At 35.9% G+C, this 12,110-nt stretch overlaps 1 protein-coding gene across 1 annotated transcript in view; it reads left to right on the forward strand.

The window, feature by feature from the left end:
• Positions 1–12,110, forward strand: part of GPR139 (G protein-coupled receptor 139) — a 56,919-nt gene that overhangs the window by 22,062 nt on the left and 22,747 nt on the right. The gene's annotated exons all lie outside the window — the stretch shown is intronic.

The raw sequence follows: 12,110 nt of genomic DNA on the forward strand, positions 1-12,110 counted from the left end.
TAAATCCATCATCTTTGCCAAGAAGAGAAGATCTTGCTTCATCATCACTCCTCTGGAAGCATAGTCGGTCAGATAGCTCAGATTTTTCAAAGTACTTTTCTTTACAATTTATTATTTGAAAAAAAATTGGATATCCATGTTTCCTGCCCTGTCAATTAGTGGGTGTTCTCAAAAACCCCATGGAACCCAACAGAGTTGGGGATTAAATCAGAATGAGCTACCACTGCCCACTGCTTCCATCAGTTGCAAGTCAGTCCAGGAATAGAGTACAACCAACACCTTTTTAGAGAGAAGAATCCTTTATTCAGTAATTCTTCTGAGAAGTGGGTGTGCTTCCAATGGGGCACAATGAATACAGAAATTAGAGCAAGCTTTATATTGTTAGTTCAGTTTTTTATCCTTCCCTTCAAGATTTGGATTGGTTTAAATTATAATATAAATTATTAATTGGTCAGATTTACAATCCGATTTATGATTGGTTGGATTTATAATCTTCCTTATCTGTCCATTCCATATGTCAGAAAATGGCAGTTGCCTCCTTCCCAGGGATGTATCAATTAATATATATGGGGTTCATTAAGCATGCATGCTTGCATAAAGCTTGTGTCCTGACATTGATGCTAGTCAGTTTGAGCTGGTTTAGGCCTGGGTCCCCTTTATCAGAAATCTTGAGATTTAGCCAGTTTCTTGGCTTATATGGTGATTGATTGGAGATATCTTAACAATATACTTCATCCTCCCCCCCACATCTAGTTTTGCAATGTTTGTGGAAACCTGTCAGCATTCCTTACAGTGGGGAAGAAGGAAAGGAAGGAAGAGAATTTTGAAATGAAAATAAAAAGAAACAAAGCGGATAGATGAATGCATGGGTGGATAATAGAACAATAAATGAATGGATAAATAAATGAGATGAATGAATATATTGAGAAATGGTTAGATGAATAGATAACTTGATAAATAAATAAGTGAATAAATGGGTAGGTGAACAAATGGATAGATGAGTGAATAAACAAATAGATGAATGAATGGCTAAACAGATAAATCCATGTAGAAATTAATAGATCAATAGGTAGATAGAAAGATAGATGAATGAATATGAAGTTTTTTTTTCTTATCATTTAGACCAGTCTTACCTGCAGGCAGGGAAGTAGATAACAATCTTTTCCTAACCTTACAATCCTCACTCTTGGTTTTCTTCCTATTTTTCCAATCTCTCTTTAGTCTTCTTTGCTGGATCTTCATCCATGTCCTCCCCCAAAATATGGGTATCCCCCAGAGCTTTGTTCTGGCCCTGTTTCTCATTCCTCATTCTCTTTCAATGTTATTAGTTCCCATGGGTTCAATTATTATCTCTATACAATTTTCATATCTACATAGCTGAATTTTATGTCCACATCAGTAGCGCTCTATTAGATGTTTCCCACTGGATGTCCCATGGGTATCTCAAATTCATCATATTCAAAAACATATCATCTTTACCAAAAAGCCTATTTTTATTTCCAGTTTTCTTGTTTCTGTTAAAGGCACTATATCCCTGTACCATCATTCTATCATCACCCAGATTCATAGCCTCTGAATCATTTTTACTTCTTATTCTGGCCCCTTCCTACCATGGTCCACAAGTTTACCACTTTTTATCAACCCTATCTTTATTACACATTTCATTTATGCTTTGCAATAGCCTCCTAATTGGTCTCTTCTCTCCCCATTATGTCCCAGCCTCATATCAGACATCTAGGGGATATAGTACAGACTGTGTTAGAGTTGGAATCAGGAAGACTTGAATTCAAAACCTATCTCAGACACTACCTTTGTAATTCTGGGCAAGTAGTCTGGATATAATCTCTCTCATCTTTGAAATGATGTAAATAATAACATCTACTTTATAGGACTCTTGTGAAGACCAAATGAGAAAACACCACTAAAGTGCTTTGCAAACCTTAAAATGTTATATAATTGCTAGTCATTACTCCAGTGCCAAAGTGATTTTTTCCTAAAGCATAGTTCTAACCAGGGTTAACTTCCCTTCTTAAGACCCTCCAGGTATGTTTCAATCTGGGAACCTTTAAGGCTTATTACATATCACTCCCCTTAATGGTTTAGCCAAACTGGTCTTCTTGGTCTTCCTTAGCCCTGTTTTTATGCCTTGGCTATACCCAATTAAATGGAATGCATTCTCTTAACATCTATGACTCTCTTCCTTAAAATTGAAACAACAGTCTCCTCCAATAAAAGGCTTTTTTCTTATCCTACCCTAACTACTAGTGCCTCCTTAAATTAATTTTGCATTTACTTATATTTAAACATATTGTTCTCCCCATAGAATGTCATAAGACCTATGATCTACTCCTAAAAGGAGCTCAGAGGCCATCTAGTCCAAGTTCTTCATTATCCAGATGGGGAAACTAAAACCAAGAGAAGCTAAAGAATTTGCCTAAGATCCCACAGATAGTAAGTATCAGGGGCAAAATTTGAATCTATCTTTATAGATGCTGTTCTTTCCACTACACCATGTTGCATTCCCAAGTGTATTGTTGGCAGAAAATCTTTCCTTTTTGTCTTAGTCTCTCTGGCAGGTATCACAGTGCTTGGCACAGAGTAGGTGCTTAATTGTGCTTGTTGACTGGTTCATTGCTAAGAACATTCATTTATCCTTACACAATTTTTTTAATTGATCACCCAAATATCTTGGAGTTGGATGGATCCCAAACTACTCTTTTAGAGGAGAAGTTAGACCCATAAAGAATGAGTGATTTGTCCAAGATCACAAATACTAAATGGCCCTGCCAGTATTCAAATCTAAATCATCTGATTTCTTCAATGTTTCTTCCATAATCCAGAACATTCAATTATCAACATGTCTTATTGAATTTGATATACTACCAACCTGTAACATCGCCACACAAATACACAAACATGCCAAGAATCATCATCAAAGCAAAGTAGGTGGAGCTGTTCTTTCCTTCTGGAATATTTCCTGCAACAAAGCTGCATTTTACTTTTATCACTTCTTTTCCTGTTCAAAGATGCCTTTGGTATCTACTTTATCTTCATTTCTTACTTTGATATTTTGAGAGATTTACAATGATAAGATCTGGCTTCAAATCCTAGCTTTGCTACTTGTGGCTTTTTGACCTTAATCATGTAATCTCTCCAAGGCCCACAAAACAAACAGAGACTACAAATACATGAAATCATAGAATCACAGATTTAAATCTAGAAGGTATATTAGCCCAATCCCTTCATTTTACATTTTGTGATCTCTCTCTGTCTGTCTCTCTGTCTCTGTCTCTCTTTCTCTGTCTCTTTCTCTGTCTCTATATCTTTCTCTGTCTCTCTGTGTCTCTGTCTCTCTATCTCTTTCCTTCTCTGTGTGTCTCTTTCTCTGTCTCTCTCTACCTCTATCTCTTTCTCTGTCTATCTCTCTGTCTCTGTCTCTGTGCGTGTGTCTTTCTGTCTCTGTTTTTGTCTCTCTCCATCTCTCTGTTTTTGTCTCTCTCTGTCTCTCTCCTCTGTTCTCTCTCTCTCTCTCTCTCTCTCTCTCTCTCTCTCTCTCTCTCTCTCTCTCTCTTTCTCTGACAGAGGGGTTTTGCTCCTTCTATATAAACCCCACCTCTTGATTCTTCATCCTTTGCTAATTTTGTCAGTGTCTTTCCCTATAACCACCATAAAAACCTACCCAACATGTTAGAAACCTTCTTCTGGATCTCTTAATTATTCAGGGTTACTAATGTAGTATCCACATTGGTCAGTAAATCAAATAAGCATTTAGAAAGCACCTATCATGTGTCCACATTATGCTGTGTGCTTGAAGGAAAGAAACATTTATTAAATTCCTGGTGTATCCCAAATACTGTGCTAAACATTTTAGAAATATTATCTCATTTGATTCTCATAAGTATGTTAAGAGGTAGGTAAGATTATTGTGAGATTAGTGTAACACTCATCTTATAGTTGAGGAAACTGAGGAAGATAGAGACTGTGACTTACCCAGGGTCACATAGCTAGTAAGCCTTTGTAGACCAGATTCATCTTCCTGACGGGTAATTAATTATCAGTTACCAGGGATATGGATAAAAAAATATACAAAAATACCTCCTTATAGGGAGCTTAAATTCTATCAGAAAAGATAACATGTAGGTATATAAATATGTGAAAAATCAAGATAAGGTAAACTGAATATTGTTAGGGAGAGAGAGTACTAACAACTGGATGATGAGGAAAGATTTCATATAGAAGGTAATGCTTTAGCAGTGACTCAAAAAAAAGTAAGATGTTTTGTGTAATGAAGCTTGGAGGCCATGCATTCCCAAGCTTTGGGGGTGGCCAGTGCAAAAACATGGAGATCCAATGCTGTGTGTAAGAAACAAAAGATCACTCGTGGCTCTCTTCTACAATGAGATGATTCAAAGTAGTCCCCATTGTTCAGTGATGAAGAGAGTCATCTACACCCAGAGAGAGGACTGTGGCTACTGAGTGTGAATCATAACATAGCATTCTCACTCTTTCTGTTGTTCATTTTGTTTTCTTTCCAAGTTTTTTTTTCCTTCTTGATCTGATTTTTCTTATACAGCAAAATAACTGTATAAATATGTATACATATATTGAATTTAACATACATTTTATTGGACTATCTGCCATCTGGGGAGGGAGTGAGGGGAAGGAAGGGAAAAATTGGCACAGAAGGTTTTGCAAGGGTCAATATTTAAAAAATTGCCCACACATATTTTTGTACATAAAAAGCTTTAATTGAAAAAATGAAAGGTCACTTTAGCTGAATCAAAACATCCAAGAAGAAAAATAAAATATAGTAAAACTCCAGAAATAGTTTCAGTTTAAATTATAGAGGGCTTTAAAAGCCAAGCAGAAGAGTTTATATTAGAGGCCATAAGGAACCACTGGAGTAAGAGTGTTATTGAGTTATTGAATGTTATTGAGTAAAAGAATGATGTGGTCACATTTGCATTTCAAGAAGATAATTTTGGGAGTTGTACTGGGAATGGATTGTAATGGCATAGACTTAAAACATGGAGATTAATTAGGAGGTCATTGTAAATAATTTAAGAAAAAGGCAATATGTGCCTAAATTAGGATGGTGGTTATATAAATGGAGAGAAGGCACATGGGAGAAATGTGACATAATGCAAGAAGCCACTACATAAAAATTAAAGATTAGAAGGGGAAGATTGAGGGCTCAATATGCTTGAGAAGAGAGAGATGGGATCAAGTGTACATATAGAGGGATTAGCTTTGACAAGAAGGGCCACTTAATTATAGTGAACTGAAGGAAAGACAAGAGCATGGGTTAAGCATGCTTAGAGGTTAAGAGAAGAAGGAGCTCAAGGCAAATGGCCTTAATCTTTATAGTAAAGTTAAGAGGTGAAGTCCTTACTTGAGGGAGTTTAGAGAGAAGAAAGTATAGAAGATTTGAGTTAAGAAAAGAATGTCTGGAATAGCTTTTCTAAAAAGTGAGAGTCTCAAGAAAGAATAAAAAGATTGACTCGCTTCAAAAAATTCATTTAAATATTTATTTCAATCAACAAAAATCTATTTTCTTTCCCTTATTTAAGAGAAAAAGAAAACCCTTGTTAAAAATATGCATAGTCAAATAAAATAAACTCCCAAATAGGGACTATGTCCAGGAGATAAGAGGTATGTTTCATGTTCATTTCTTGATTAATCTTTAAGTTGATCAAAGTTTTAAAATATTTTATTAAAACATTTTAAAGTTTTTAAATTTTTCTATATTATAATTATTGCCTAAATTATTTTCTTAGTTCTACTCATTCTTTTCAACTTTAATATGTATATACACACACACACATACATACATTCATAGACAAATTCAATGGGCTACCTGTCCAATCATATGTCATAGTCTCCATTTTTTCCCAAATAGTTTCTTATATCTGAGGAAAAAATACAAAAATTGAAATATACTTGAATTAAAAATATTGGGGCATGTAGCAAATAGTGATTGATCATGAGGCATGAAACTGATTCTAGCCACTCCTACCTGATTCTAAATATAACCTAGAAAAGAGAAGCCTTAGAAGACATAGGAAGGACATGATATTATCTTCATCTATTTTAACAATTTCATGGAGAAGAGAAATACAATTTAAATATATTGTTCCAGAGTACAAAACTAAGACCAGTGGGTGCAACTTATGGAGAAAATAATATTGGTTCAATATAAGAAAGGCTTTTCTAGCTGTTTAAAAATGAAAATGGCACCTTATTATGTAATACATTTACCATAACTATTTGCTAGTAAATATTTGGTGATAAATATTAATAACCATTTCTTCATGAAATAAAAAGTATACTAGAAACATTTTTTAAGTTTAATCTGCACTATTAACATTTTTTAAAGTCCCAGACAATCAAGAAATAAATAAACCAAGTTCAGGTATGTAGTTTGCCAATTTCCAAGGTATAAATGCTCATACTGAAAATTTAACAATCAGCTCTACCATCTGGCTTGAACTGGCTCCACTACACCACTGACCATTTTAAAATTGTTAATATCAGATCAAGCTGAATATCCATCAGGTGTATTGAATACCTGGAATATCTTCTCCTCTACTATCTCAGCTAGTTGAAAATCTTTCTTTTAAGACTCAGTTCAAGTGTCACTCATTTGTGAAGTCTTCTTTTAAGTCTTCAATCAAAAATGTTTTTGTTTGCGTTTCTCTAATGCGTTGATCACATTCCATCTGCTATCATTTTATATGTGATATTTTTTGTTTCTTTCTTACCGTAAAGTCCACAAAGGTGGAATCTTATTCCTGGACCAGTACCTAGCATAGTGCTTTGCAAACTTTTAGTAACAAATTGTTGAACTGAATAGACACTTAAGAATGTGAATTGAATTAATTCCTACATTGAGAACTGAACTATTTCTTCCCTTCAATCTCTAAAATATAAATAAATCATCTCATTTTCCAGCTATGCTAGAGAATTAGAGAATTTACTAACACCATGAATGTTACATTCAAGTTATTACAAACTATTTGGTTCATCATCAATTTACATTCATAGCTCTGTGTTTCCATTTTCCTCTCTCTGAATACTCCCAGACAACCAGAAATTAGTTGTATGATCTCAAATTATATTAGTGAAAAAGACAATTTACTTAACATATAATATGAGATAAGTAACATGGAATACAATAGAGGCATATATTTCTCACCACTCAGCTCCCCAAGTACAATCTCTCCACACCATGTTTCCTAGAGAGGGGGTGGTACTGTAACTGTGTAAATCCACATGATCACTCTTCCCTGAGCCATTTCTTGATTGAGCTTTTCAAGTAAGGGGGCCATTAAAAAATGCAATGATTTGTCCATTGAATGAATGCTAAAGTCTTAATGCCTAGGAATCCATTTTCTCATATCACTAGACAGAGAGGTTCCAGGATCCTGCATATAAACTGGGGGATTTGAGGGAGGAGCCCTCCAAAGTAAAAAAAAAAGCATCATGATCCAAACATCTAAATTGGCACAAAAAAAAAGATCTAGAAGTTTGAAAATCAAGCACATTTGAATCTAACATTGGCCCTGAATAGGAAATAGGTGACCCTGTGAATAGCAAAGAATAGGACATGGTCTAGACCAATTATTTGCTGTTTCATCTATTTTTCCCCTCTCTTCTGAATCTTCCCACTTCTTTTCTCTTGTGAGACAAAGTCTAGTCTCTCACTTCAAATATTCCAATCCAGCTTGGTTTTGTGCTGGGGTAACATCATCACTTGCTGCTCTTCACATACATTTGCGGGAAATGATGTACCTCCCAAGAAATATGGCAGTCCCTTATACTGATTTAATTTGGTTTGCCTTTTAGTTGCTTTTAAGTTGGATGGATCGAAGAGGATGCCCAAGGGAAACACAACTGGGAGAAAGTTTGATATAAAAATCAGTAGCTTGTTCTTGAGCTCCAAATCCCTCCTAAGCAGATTCTACCTAAAGGAAAACAAAAATGTTCCTTGAAGGTAGTCTCTATGAAGGAAATAACTTCAATATTAGAGGGTCACTTGGTGTCACTCTTAAAACAATCACAAAACTGAAACCCCATTTGTTCTTGAGGAAGAAAGACATGATTGAAATTCAGTGTTGTGTTGGATATATTTTATATGCAAAACTGTTAAACTATTTGCCCTGCAGCTAAAAATACCTGCCTTTGGCACCCACTGTTAAATAGACAGATGGAAGAGTACTTAGTGGAAGATATTTAATCAACTAGCTAATACCAGATAGAAGCTGCAATTAGCCTCTGACATCTACCCTGAACTCCAGATGAAGAGCATCTGATGCTTTTGGCTTTCTATTGGTCACCAACTACCCAGTCACCACCACCTAGGGTCCAAGAAAAACCGAAGAACAAATGAACCTCTTCTCCCCCAAGGCAGTTGCCAGATGGTGTGTTTGATAATAAGTAGAATTAGCAAAGCGTTTGCATATGGAAAGAAAGAAACAGAAGTGCTTTGAATTAAAGTTACATGTAAGAAGAAGTCTTCAATAGTGATGGCAACTAGACATTGGAACTAGTAGTAAAAGGAGACCTCAATTTATTTCCTGGGATTGAAAAGTGAATTCCCAAGAAGGAGTTGGTTTTTTTCTCCTCTTTTCTTATTTTGTTGTTTATTTTATTGGTGGGAAAGATTCAGATGATATAGCCTATGGACAAGATGGAGAGATATGGGCTTGATTCTAGTACACAGCTGGATAGAAGCAAAAACTGTCTGAATTAATGGAGTCAAAAAGTAGTCATTAATGGTTTGTTGTTAACATGGAAAAAGGTCTTGAGCCTTATGCTGTTCAACAATTTCATAAATTATTTCAACCATAGAAGGTATAGATGATAAATTTACAAAAGGCATGAAGCTGGGAAGAAGTTAACACAGTGAAAAAACAATAAAGATCAAATAAGGTTTCAACAGATGAAAATTATGAAGCAAATCCAACAAATAAAAATATGAAAGGAAAAAATAAAGACTTACCCATGAATTCTAAAAAGCAGCATAAAAGTTATAGGATGAAGTGGCAGGAGGAAGAATAGTTAAGACAATACCTTTCTCTACACAAGATCTAGGGGTTGAGATAAAATATTATTTTAATATGGTCAGTTAATCTTTGTTTGCCTCAGTTTCCTCAACTGCAAAATGGGAATAATAATTATATCTACCTTCCATGGTTATTGTGAAAATTAAACAAGATAATATTTGTAAAGTGATTATCTAGTACAATGCTTGGCACATAAGTCACTGCATACATGTTAACTATTATTATTGTTGTTATTGTTATTATTATTATGTTAGTCAATTATTATTATTATTCTCAAAAACTGTTGACTATCCTAACCTGAATCAAAAGACATAGTAGTTAGAACAAGGGAAGTGACCATTCTACTCTGTCTTGTCAGACCATAGTTCAAAATATCTGAAAGCCACTTTTTAGACAGCAATAAGCTGGATTGTGTCCATTACAAGGATGCTGAGAAGCCTACAGAGAACAAACCATAAAAGGAACAATTGAAAAAAGTAGGGATGCTTTGCCAAGGAAAAAAAGAGAATTGTCTTCATTCAAGTTTTTAATGCAGTCATGACAGAAGGTGTAATCTTTTTCTGCTTGGCCTCTGAGGACAAAACTAAATGCAATAAGTACAAGTTACAGAGAGATATTCAGGCTTAATATCAAGAAAAACTTCTTTGCAATGAGAACTAAGCACAAATGGCTCTCTCTCTCAGTGGTATGATATCTCTAGTACTGGAGGTCCTCAAGAAAAGTCTGGATGACCATTTGTTAGGGATATTGCGGAAAAGATTCCTGCTTAGGGATAGATAGAACAAAATGGTCTCTGAAATCCTTTCCAATTTTCTGGTGAGATTTTGTGACACTTTTGTGAGATTCTAATGAAGGTCATCCTGACCTTCCCTTTTTTGTTCACTTACCTATTTTTTTTATCTGTCCAAATGACCTTTAGTTAATGTTCACATAGAGGGAAGAGCAATAAGCATTTGTTTTTATTTATACTACTATTCCCAAGGCTAATTATTTGAGCAAGGACTCCTGCCTTGCGCTCAAAGCTATTAAAATGTGAAAGGTTCCCATGTGTGAAATTCTAACAAATTTGTGATATCCAAGTACATTCTTATTTACTAAGGATCATAATTAAGAAAGAAGACCTAAGTAAAGAAAAATCATCCTCTTACATAGAAATTTTAATAGTATATAACAGTATATAAATTTGAGAATTCTGTTGTCCTAAGTGAGGAAATAATTTCAAAAGTAGTACAGATAATCTTGACCTCAGAATATCAAGTCTAACTCCATGAAACTATGAGAGAAAATATATGTTCCTTAAATGAAGGAAAAGAATTCGTATTATTTTAAATTAACTTTATTTTTAAAATCACCTTTTGACATAAATATCTAGCTTATTGTAATGCTATATTCCTCTTGCCCTTGCTTCTGAGGAATCTGAGAATCATTTGATTTCAGAAATTCTGAGCCAATTGGGCTGCTTAAGTGAAGGTGAATTTGGGCCAGATTGTACCATGAGTGGTTACTGTTCTTCCAGCCTAGGTGAGATAGGAAAAGAAGGGAAGGAAGGAAGGAAGGAAGGAAGGAAGGAAGGAAGGAAGGAAGGAAGGAAGGAAGGAAGGAAGGAAGGAAGGAAGGAAGGAAGGAAGGAAGGAAGGAAGGAAGGAGGGAAGGAAGGAAGGGAGAGAAGGAGGGCGGGAGGAAGGAAGAGAGGGAGGAAGGAAGGGAGAGAAGGAGGGAGGGAGGAAGGAAGAGAAAGAAGGAGGGAGAGAAGGAGGGAAGGAAGGAGGGAAGGAAGAAAAAAAGAAAGGGGAGAGGAAAAAAAGAAGGAAGGAAGGAAGGAGGAAGGAAGGAAGGAAAGAAAAGAAGAATGAAGAGGGGATGGAGGGAAAGAGATAGGGAGGCAGGGAGAGAAGGAGAGAGAGAGGCAGGGAGGGAAGGAAAGAGTAAGGGAGGAAAGCAAGGAAGGGAGGGAAACAGGGAAGAAAGGAGGGAGAAGGAAAGGAGGGAGGAAGGAAGAGAGGAAAGGACAGAAGAAAAAGCAGGGAGGGAGGGAAGGAAAGATGAAGAGATGAAGTAAACATCTAACCTCAAAGAAGCAAAGATTAAAGCTTGTATTTATGAGTTTGTGGTTGTTCACCAATGTTCAGCTTCTTCTAAAGTCCATATTCTTTGACCCTTAGCCACAAGAGTTCTAGATAACCAACAAGTATGACTCCTTCCTGTCATATCCTCAAAGGCAGGAGGACTGGGTTCAAGTTCTACTTCTACCACTTACTGGTGATGTGACCCCCTCCGTTAAATAATAAGCCTCTTTAATGCTCCAGGCAAGTTTTAAAAGTTATAAGTTGTAGATAAAGTGCCAATCCAAAGACAGAATTTCCTCATCTAAGTTCCCTATACCAATTAAATCTCAGATCTGGTCCTTATCCCTATAATATGTAAGTTTCTTGTGCTTTTAAAATTATATTGCTTGATTTATAATATAAACTCCAGAGAAAGTGGCTTGAAGAGCACATTTTTCTTGATCATTTTGTAGAAGCTCAGAGCAATTAATTCTTGATGATGATGATGATGATGATGATGATGATGACGATGATGACGACATGGGTCCTCTGATCAGTCCTATTAGTACTTTCATTGCCTGAACCTAGCAGTTGCTGTGGTTACTGAAAGGCCTGAGCCACCAAGGAAGCTGCCAGTTGGCAGCCAGCAGATCTGATTCTCTATAGAGAAGTCAATTGATTGGCTTGGCTGGCTCTAACACTGAAGGGCTAGTGGGGACTGACTTTTCTTGAAACACTGAGTCAGACTTCCACTGGCTGTTGGCCACTTTGGTTACAACTCTTTGGCAAGGGGCAGGTTTTTGGGGTCTCAGTAAGTGCCAGCCAGGCCCAGTTGTCAGTCATGTTCAGCTCTAGGGAGAAATGGAGGAAAGGACTAAAAATGAACTAGTCATGAATCAAATAGAATCAATGTGGAACCCTACAGAATATAAATAAAGAAGAGAAAGACATAGGCAGTGCTCACTATCTATAAGATGCTAGGGAGCTGCATTCATCTAAG

This window comes from Antechinus flavipes, chromosome 1, assembly GCF_016432865.1.
Source record: "Antechinus flavipes isolate AdamAnt ecotype Samford, QLD, Australia chromosome 1, AdamAnt_v2, whole genome shotgun sequence".
Classification (NCBI taxonomy): domain Eukaryota; kingdom Metazoa; phylum Chordata; class Mammalia; order Dasyuromorphia; family Dasyuridae; genus Antechinus; species Antechinus flavipes.